Source organism: Lolium rigidum, chromosome 2 (genome assembly GCF_022539505.1).
Source record: "Lolium rigidum isolate FL_2022 chromosome 2, APGP_CSIRO_Lrig_0.1, whole genome shotgun sequence".
Classification (NCBI taxonomy): Eukaryota; Viridiplantae; Streptophyta; class Magnoliopsida; order Poales; family Poaceae; genus Lolium; species Lolium rigidum.
Genome location: NC_061509.1, coordinates 30627554 through 30635178, shown reverse-complemented (window position 1 = coordinate 30635178; position 7625 = coordinate 30627554). Strand labels below are relative to the sequence as shown.

Below are 7625 nucleotides of genomic sequence, written 5' to 3'. Positions count from 1 at the left end.
TCCTGCTCGCCTGACAATGCCCTGGCGAAACCTTCGACGGCCTGATCTTCCTACTGCAATAATCGGAGGGCGCGCTGCCGCGGCAGCTACCTCTGCATCATCATCCACCTCCTTCTTCTCCACCTGCATCTCCTCCACCTTCTCCACCTCCTCTTGCTCGTCGTCGGTGACTTCCTTCTCGTGCGTGACGCGGCCTGTGGCCTGGTACTCACGCAGTCACGCCTCATCCTGTCCAGCTCCACCATGACCCGTTCCCTGATCGTCTCCATCCGGGCGCCTTCGGCGGGGTCCCGCTCGACCAGCGTCCGCGCGATTGGCCTCACCTGGTAAGTGAGGTAGTAGTTCAGCTGGTCTTCCGGCAGCAAGAAGGTCTTCTTCTTGGTTCTCTTCTTCTTCTCCAGACCCATACTTTTCCCACAGTACTCCATCGTCGATGATCCCAGATTCATATGATCGACAGCAGGACTCGTAAATCTATTTATGAGCGACGACAACGCACCGATTCTGTATATCAGTATATGCAGATAGCACGGGAATTGGACCCGAGAGTCGAGACTCAATCGGATTCCGGAGCATGATCCGGACTCGGAGGAGGAGGAGGAGGAGAGCAGAGCTCTGACTCTGAAGAGTCCCGAGCACGCGTGGAAAGGAGTACTCTAGAAGAGAAACGAGGGAGACGCACGTACCCCGATCGAGGTTGCCGCGCGCCGGCGCCCGTCTGCTTTCCCCCAGATACCGCGACCAACTCAGTCAAATGGCGAGGCTTCAGCTTGGCATGATGTTCGATGAATCGATGATCTTTACATGCACAAAATCTATTGTACTAATTAAGAACATGGAGTGGAGTTATACTTAGATGGGTCTCTGAAGCCACTGTTCACTACCCCACGTCCCACGATTCGCGGCATTTTGGTTCCGGCGTTTTAGCCAACTGCCGCTAATAATTGTTTTGCACGGCAGTTTATAACTAGTGCCGCTAATGGTCCAGTAATTACCGGCGATTTGGCACAGTGCCATTAAATTTTGATGGTCAGCGGCAGTTTATAATTGATGCCGATAATGGGGCGCTGGCGATCTGGAGAAGTGCCGCTAAAGTTTGATGCGAAAGTGCCGGTGAAGGCTGATGCGCACCCACTGTTTTGCACATAAGCCCATTCAGATTATATTAATTAATCCGCAGTCCCTGTAAAAAAAATCCGCAGTCCAGATCTCCGGAAAGCACAACCACCCATTCCATTCGACGGGGAACCCTAGCTCTCCTGGCGGCGGTGGCCTAGACCGGGACGCCTCGTCCATCCTCCACCTCGCGCACACGCACCAACCTAGCACGATGCGGGCGATCTCATCGGCGGCGGGAGGCATGATGCGGGCGCGTCTGCACGTCCGCGGCGGGCATGGCGACGGCGCGGGGCGGTGGACGACGCCGGGGCACGAGGTGCGGCCCAAGGGGTACCCGATGAACCGCACGCCGCCGCCGGCCCGGGGAGTCGCGCAAGTGGGAGGACCGGGAGCCGCCCCGCTACCTCACCTCCTTCCTCGCCGTCGTCATCCTCCTCAACGCCAAGCCCGATCTCACCATCGAGACACGGGCGCACCGGAGGGCGCTCAAGCGCCTCCGGCGGCGAGAGCTCGCCGCATCCGCCGACGCCCTCGCCGAGTGATCCGCGCGCGCCACAGGTCTGGGAAGGAAGGTGGCGTGACCGCCCGCCCACCACCACCGCGGGTCCTCAGCTGACCGCATCATGATCCCGCCCCCATCCTCTGCGCCACCTCTCCGTCGTCTTCCGGCCGCGTGTGGTTGGGGCGGCCACGGGTGGAAACCGGGAGAAGGGAGCCCCCTCGTCGCGGTCCTCCGCCACCTCGCGGATCGGCCCCTTCACAGCTTCGGCCATGGTGGCGGCAATACCTTGGCCCCTCGGGAGAAACTGCTCGATGGGGCCCTCTCGATGGACGCTGATCACCGGGGTAGGCGCCCGCGCGGCCACATCTTCGACGAGCCATGGTGTTTGAGGTGCGTTGGCCTTCTCCCCATGGACCAGCTATGTTTAATCTACCTTCTACAGCCAAGTGTTTGGAACTGACATCAATTGTGGTATCTGGATAATTGGTGTCCAAGTATGTGTTTGTGATATTGCCTATGCTGGTGAGCTTACTCAGCCCGGCATGACAACCACGACCAGACACATAGTCAAGTACCTCACTAGCAAGGCCAAGGCGTACGTGAATGAGTCACACCGACGCTTCTGCGGCGCACCATGGTGTTCAACCACTTCAGGGCAGGGGACCTTGAACAATGGTATATCTGTGCTGAGAGGACACTCACTACGGGAAAAATGTTTTTTGCCGTGTTTGTCAACCTTTGCCGTGTGTTAAATACCGTGGAACACGGTAAAAATGACTTTGTCGTGTATGTCTACGAGAAGGTACACGGCAAAGAAAACAACACGGTAATAACAAGAAATACACACGGCAAAGGTTTGGCACACGGCAAAGAAACAAAAAAACACACGGCGAAGAATTACACACGGCAAAGAGACAAAAAAAAACACACGACAAAGAGTTGCACACGGCAAAGCAGTGAGACATGTGGTCCCGCTGATCGCATTTGACAGAGCCGTCACAGCCCCGTTTTATTTGCTGTGTACCAGAAAAATACACACGGCAAAAAGGTGGCTTTGCCGTGTGTATTACAAACACACACGGCAAAGATCTGCATTTTGATTGGTTGAAACCATAGTCCCACGGATCTACCTCTCCCACCGTTGGATCCTCCAAAATCGAACAGTCCACATTTCACCTTTCTCTCTCTCCCGCTCCCTTTTTCCTCTCTCTCCTTAATTCCTTATCCTCCGTCACGCTCAGGCCATGTGGGCAAAAATATCTTCTTTCTCTCTCTTTTCTTCCCGGACGTGAAGTTCCTGCTGCTCCTGCTCCGTGGCCAGAAAACCAATCTCGTGCTCAACCAGCGCAGCCACACGACGGCGGAGGACGCGCGGGCGCGGAGGCCTAGCACGGCGGGCGGACACTCGCGGCGGCGGACGCGCGGGCGCGGTGGACTGGCGCGGCGGGCGGACGCTCGCGGCGGCGGACGTGCGACGGACGCGTGCGGCTGCGTACGCGCTAGCGCGCCGGCCTGTCGCGCCGGTGGACGAGCGCGCGCAGCGGCGGACATGCGGGGGACGCGCGCGGCGACCTGACGCGGCGGCGGACACGCCGGGGACAAGCGCGGCGATCTGGCGCAGCAGCGGACGCGCGGCGATCTGGCGCAGCAGCGGACGCGCGGCGACCTGGCGCGGCGGCGCACACGCGGAGGCGACGGACACACGGTAGACTGGTGGGCCTCAGGCGGGAGCCCCGGCGTCCTCAACGACGTGCGACAGCTCGGCGACGCGGCGTCGTCTCCGGCGAACTTACTTTTTTAAAAAAATTCCAAATTAGGCTTTGCCGTGTGTATTGTAAAACACTCAGCAAATTGTTTCTCCGTTAGTCAGCTGTGCAACCGTTAACTTAATTTTTGCCGTGTTCTAGGCAGAGAGGCACACGGCAAACCCTTCGCCGTGTTCCAGGCAGCAATGCACACGGCAAAGGTCCTTTGCCGTGCCGATTTTTGCCGTGTGGCCTTTGCCGTGCGCCGAGACACGGCGAATGCTTTGCCGTGTTCCGAAGTGCTTTTGCCGTGTATTTTTGGGACACGGCAAAGCTTAGTTTTCCCGTAGTGACTGCACCAAGGTGAGCCATTCGAGGAGTATACAATTCCTTGATTATTGGTGGTAGTGCTCCAAATTTCTACATGCGGTACTTTATACGGTAATCTTACCTTGCTGTGATGGCTAGCTGAATGCTTTAGAAAGTACCTTCTCACATCCTGGCCTATACACAGTCAGGTTTCATCTAGATAGCTATACCCAGCAAGACATATTTATTTTGCAGTAAGGCATCTGTTACAGATACCACAAAATGATCGTACTAGGCTGGAGTATATAATTGATTCCTCTTGCTGGGTCAAGTGAATATTTATGCGCATGATTGTGCTTGTGTGTTTTAGCTCTGTAGGCATGCGCTGGATTTTAAATTTAATAGAAATTCATCACCCCTTACATTTATTTTCTCAATATAATTTTTAGCCTATGCTTCCTTTACTACAGTTAATGGAGAAAGCGAAGTTGTCTGTGCACCAAGAGGCTCAGCAGATTGAGTGTTACATTTTCTGCTGTACATGCAGTGCGAGTGGTAAGCACGGATGATCCTTTAGCTTCCCTTGCCTTCTTTCATTGCACTTCTATATTTTGTATGCCTTGCATATTCTAAAGATAATTTGTGTTTCCCTTTTCTTACTTTCAATATAGTGGTAGTGGATCTATAATAGAATTGTTATTGTGTCCACGTGTAACAATCTTCCATCTATGCTCTACCATATGTATTCGTTTCATGTTTTTTTGGTTACCTAGAAATAGTCTAATTCAGTATGGTCAGGCAATGCTTTTATCTTTAAAGATCTATCTCCGACAATTATGTTTCAGTACCCCTGTCTTCCAATTGGTGAGGTGTGTCAATGATTACATTGCTAGGTGAATTTTGTGTGAAATACGCAGTAGTTGCTGCACTATGTTTATACACTATTTATGTGCTTGCTATACTCCAGTTTGTGAAGTGCACTTCGTCAGGTTATTGAACATGCTGCCAAGTCATACCGGGCTGATGATAACAATTCCACATCACCCTAGTTATTTTTCCAAGCTGCCAATTGGTATATGGCTGCATCATATTATTTATATATGGGATAACCTCCTATTTTCCGTAGGAAGTAAAGCTAGGCATCAAAATCTGACAGAAAGCACATGCAACCTTTGATAAAATTCCATTTAGCTACTATTAATAATAACTTATGACTAATCTCTTTTGCCATCTGCACATATGTAAGAGTACCCATATTTCCCTCATGGTCATTTTTGCAATATAATGACAAGTGGTAGACCTTATTTTGTGAAGGCTATTCATAATAATTAAGTAGAATATTAAAGTTGTAAGCCCAATAGAAAAGTTACTTTTAAAGGTTTAATTTAGCAGCTTTTGCAATGTATGCCATGTTTTATGCTTTCTTCTATTTACCTCTTCACATTTGTATTATGATACTTGGAAAATGAAGATATCTTATAAGTTAGTTTCTTACATATATGGGCAAACCACTTATTTAGTTGCTTGGTTTTTTCACATATATGGGCAAACCACTTATTTTGTGAGTTTTTGTAGTTGTACGTACATATTTTGGGACATCTGCTTATGTTGTAGGCCTGCTTAATTAACGATTTATTCCAACAGATCAGTATGTGCCCTAAGCCACCGTGATGATTTCTAACGAGTATCCAAAATCTGGCAGAGGCATTTTCATTATTCAATTTGGCATTGGACTACATTCAAAAAACAATCTGTCTTTGTTAGTACTGCACTTGAAGGAGCATGAACTCTGCGAGAATGCATGTGTTTTCACTTATAACTATTGAACAACATTTGGGTGTAGTATTTGAACACTGAGAGCATGCATGAGTATAATTAACAAATTGCATATGTTTCTTTGGATTAGTTGAGTACTCGATATCCTCTCCATGTTTTCTGGTTTGGCAATGAAGTGATCCTTTATTTTGCTAGATCACTTGAAGGTCAGCTCTGACCTGGTCAATGGAGGCTGCTGGCCCTAACGGTGTTGCGGCATGGGCATGTCGTAGCCTCGTAGGATCTTTGAACTCGACCCGTTGCTCCCTCCGTGTGCCATTTTGCGCATTTTGGTGGTTGGCTTCACAGAAGGTGTTGCTTTCATCTTCCCGGGTACAGTAGGCTGGGTTGTACACGGTTGAGCTCGGTTGAGGCTGAAGCAAGAATGTAGGACAGAGATTCTTCGTGAAAGCCATACCCTACACGAGCTTCTACACTGGAGGTACGAGGTACAGACTAGCCTCGTTACTGCTTCTCAAACATGCACATGCCGTTCTTGCCATATACACCATTGAAAAAATATTTCAGTCACTATTCTTAGAGGCTGCACTTGGTTTATATTATGGAAAAGTAAACAAACCTGACAGGCTAAAGGTGATCATTATATTGCTTACTGCTTAGGGACATGTTACAGTTACACAATCAAACATGAATTGGATTTATTGAGTTCTCAGCTACTCAGCTTACCTCTAATTCTGAACATACATTCTGTAGGCTCTTTTACTTCTTGCACGCTCCATTGAGGCAGATCCAAGCACAGTTATCCTGTGGGTGTTTTATCTTCATATTTACTATCAAAAGGATGAAGTATTTACTATCAAAAGGATGAAGGACTTGGAACATTTTCCTGCTCAATGAGGAAGAGGGCTTGGCGTCGGGGACGGGAACCTGACTGCGGCGTCGGATGCATGGCGCAGCTGGCGCAGCTTCCTCTGGCCGCACGAGGAGGCATCTGGCCGCGCAACTTTCTTCCTCGGTGGCAGATGAACCCTGTTGTGTATTTTATCTAATGGTTTCAAACCATGTTTGAACACTGTTGGTCATGGAAGTTAGATGCATGGATTGTGAATCCTTGAATGTTTCAAAATGTTGGTTTCAAACCTAGATTGCTTGGAAATATTGGTTTTAAACATTGCTTGACTTCTTGAGTGTGATGTATTCTTGATTGTAGATTGCTTGAAGGTTTGCAGGCAGTATAGCAACCTTAAAAGTGCGTAAGAAAATAATCAGCGGCACCAGAATTAAAAGCCTGAAAAAGTAATTGTAGGCATCCTTTAAAAGTGCCGGCAAAAAGTTTAGATGGTACTCTAGAAAAGTGCCAGTAAGAAGATTTCGTGACATTTTTCGAAAAGTGCCGGCAAAAAGATTCTATGGCATTTTCGGAAAGTGCCAGCAAAAAGATTCCGTTGCATCTTTCAAAAGTGCCGGCGATACTAACTAGCGGCATTTTTGGAAGTGCCTTAAAATAAATTAACGGTGCTTTTCTAAAAATGCCGGCAAAGACCTACCTCGACTGGAGTAAACGCAGCACTTTTTTTTGTGCCTTGAAAAATCTTTGCCGGCACTTTTGATGCCTTTACCGGCACTTTTTTGTGCCTGCAATCTGGGTACCTGACGTAGTGGTTACTGTTGCGCTAGGTGCTTTTCCATGCATGTGCAATCACCTATTTGCCAGATGCCTTATCCTCTTATTTCGATTATGTCACCATGAGCATGGGCATGGTCATGGTTGAAGCCTGAAGGTTCAGAAGTGGGATGCATTTGCCAGGTTGTCGTGGGTACCCTACGATGAAACAGCGGTGGCCAAATTTGTTTGAACAGTACAACTTACACCAACCAAGGACAACCAACGAATAATGATCTTGTTCAGGAAGTTGGTTGTGCATTTGTTAGCGAGTAAAATCCATCTGAGGTCACAGAACTTGAGGTAATTACTCGTCTTAGGTCACTGCACATAGCGATACACAATTTACGGTCATCAAATACGTTTGAACTATAATAAAGTTAATAAAAAGATGTATTCATCAATTGATGCAAAGGTTGGGGTTACCCCCTTATAAAAAAAACGGTCATCAAATACGCTTCGTGTTCTTCGTCGGAGGTCACCGGAGCCTGAGCTTCGTATTTGCTAATGT

At 48.8% G+C, this 7625-nt stretch overlaps 1 long non-coding RNA gene and 1 pseudogene across 1 annotated transcript; both read left to right on the top strand.

Moving 5' to 3' along the window:
* Positions 1–1330: 1330 nt before the first annotated feature.
* Positions 1331–1661, top strand: LOC124686181 (annotated as a pseudogene).
* Positions 1662–5862: 4201 nt separating this feature from the next.
* On the top strand, positions 5863–6622 carry LOC124686180. The gene is made up of 2 exons (XR_006997743.1): positions 5863–5939; positions 6205–6622. It is a non-coding gene; the product is annotated as an uncharacterized LOC124686180 (long non-coding RNA).
* Positions 6623–7625: the final 1003 nt, after the last annotated feature.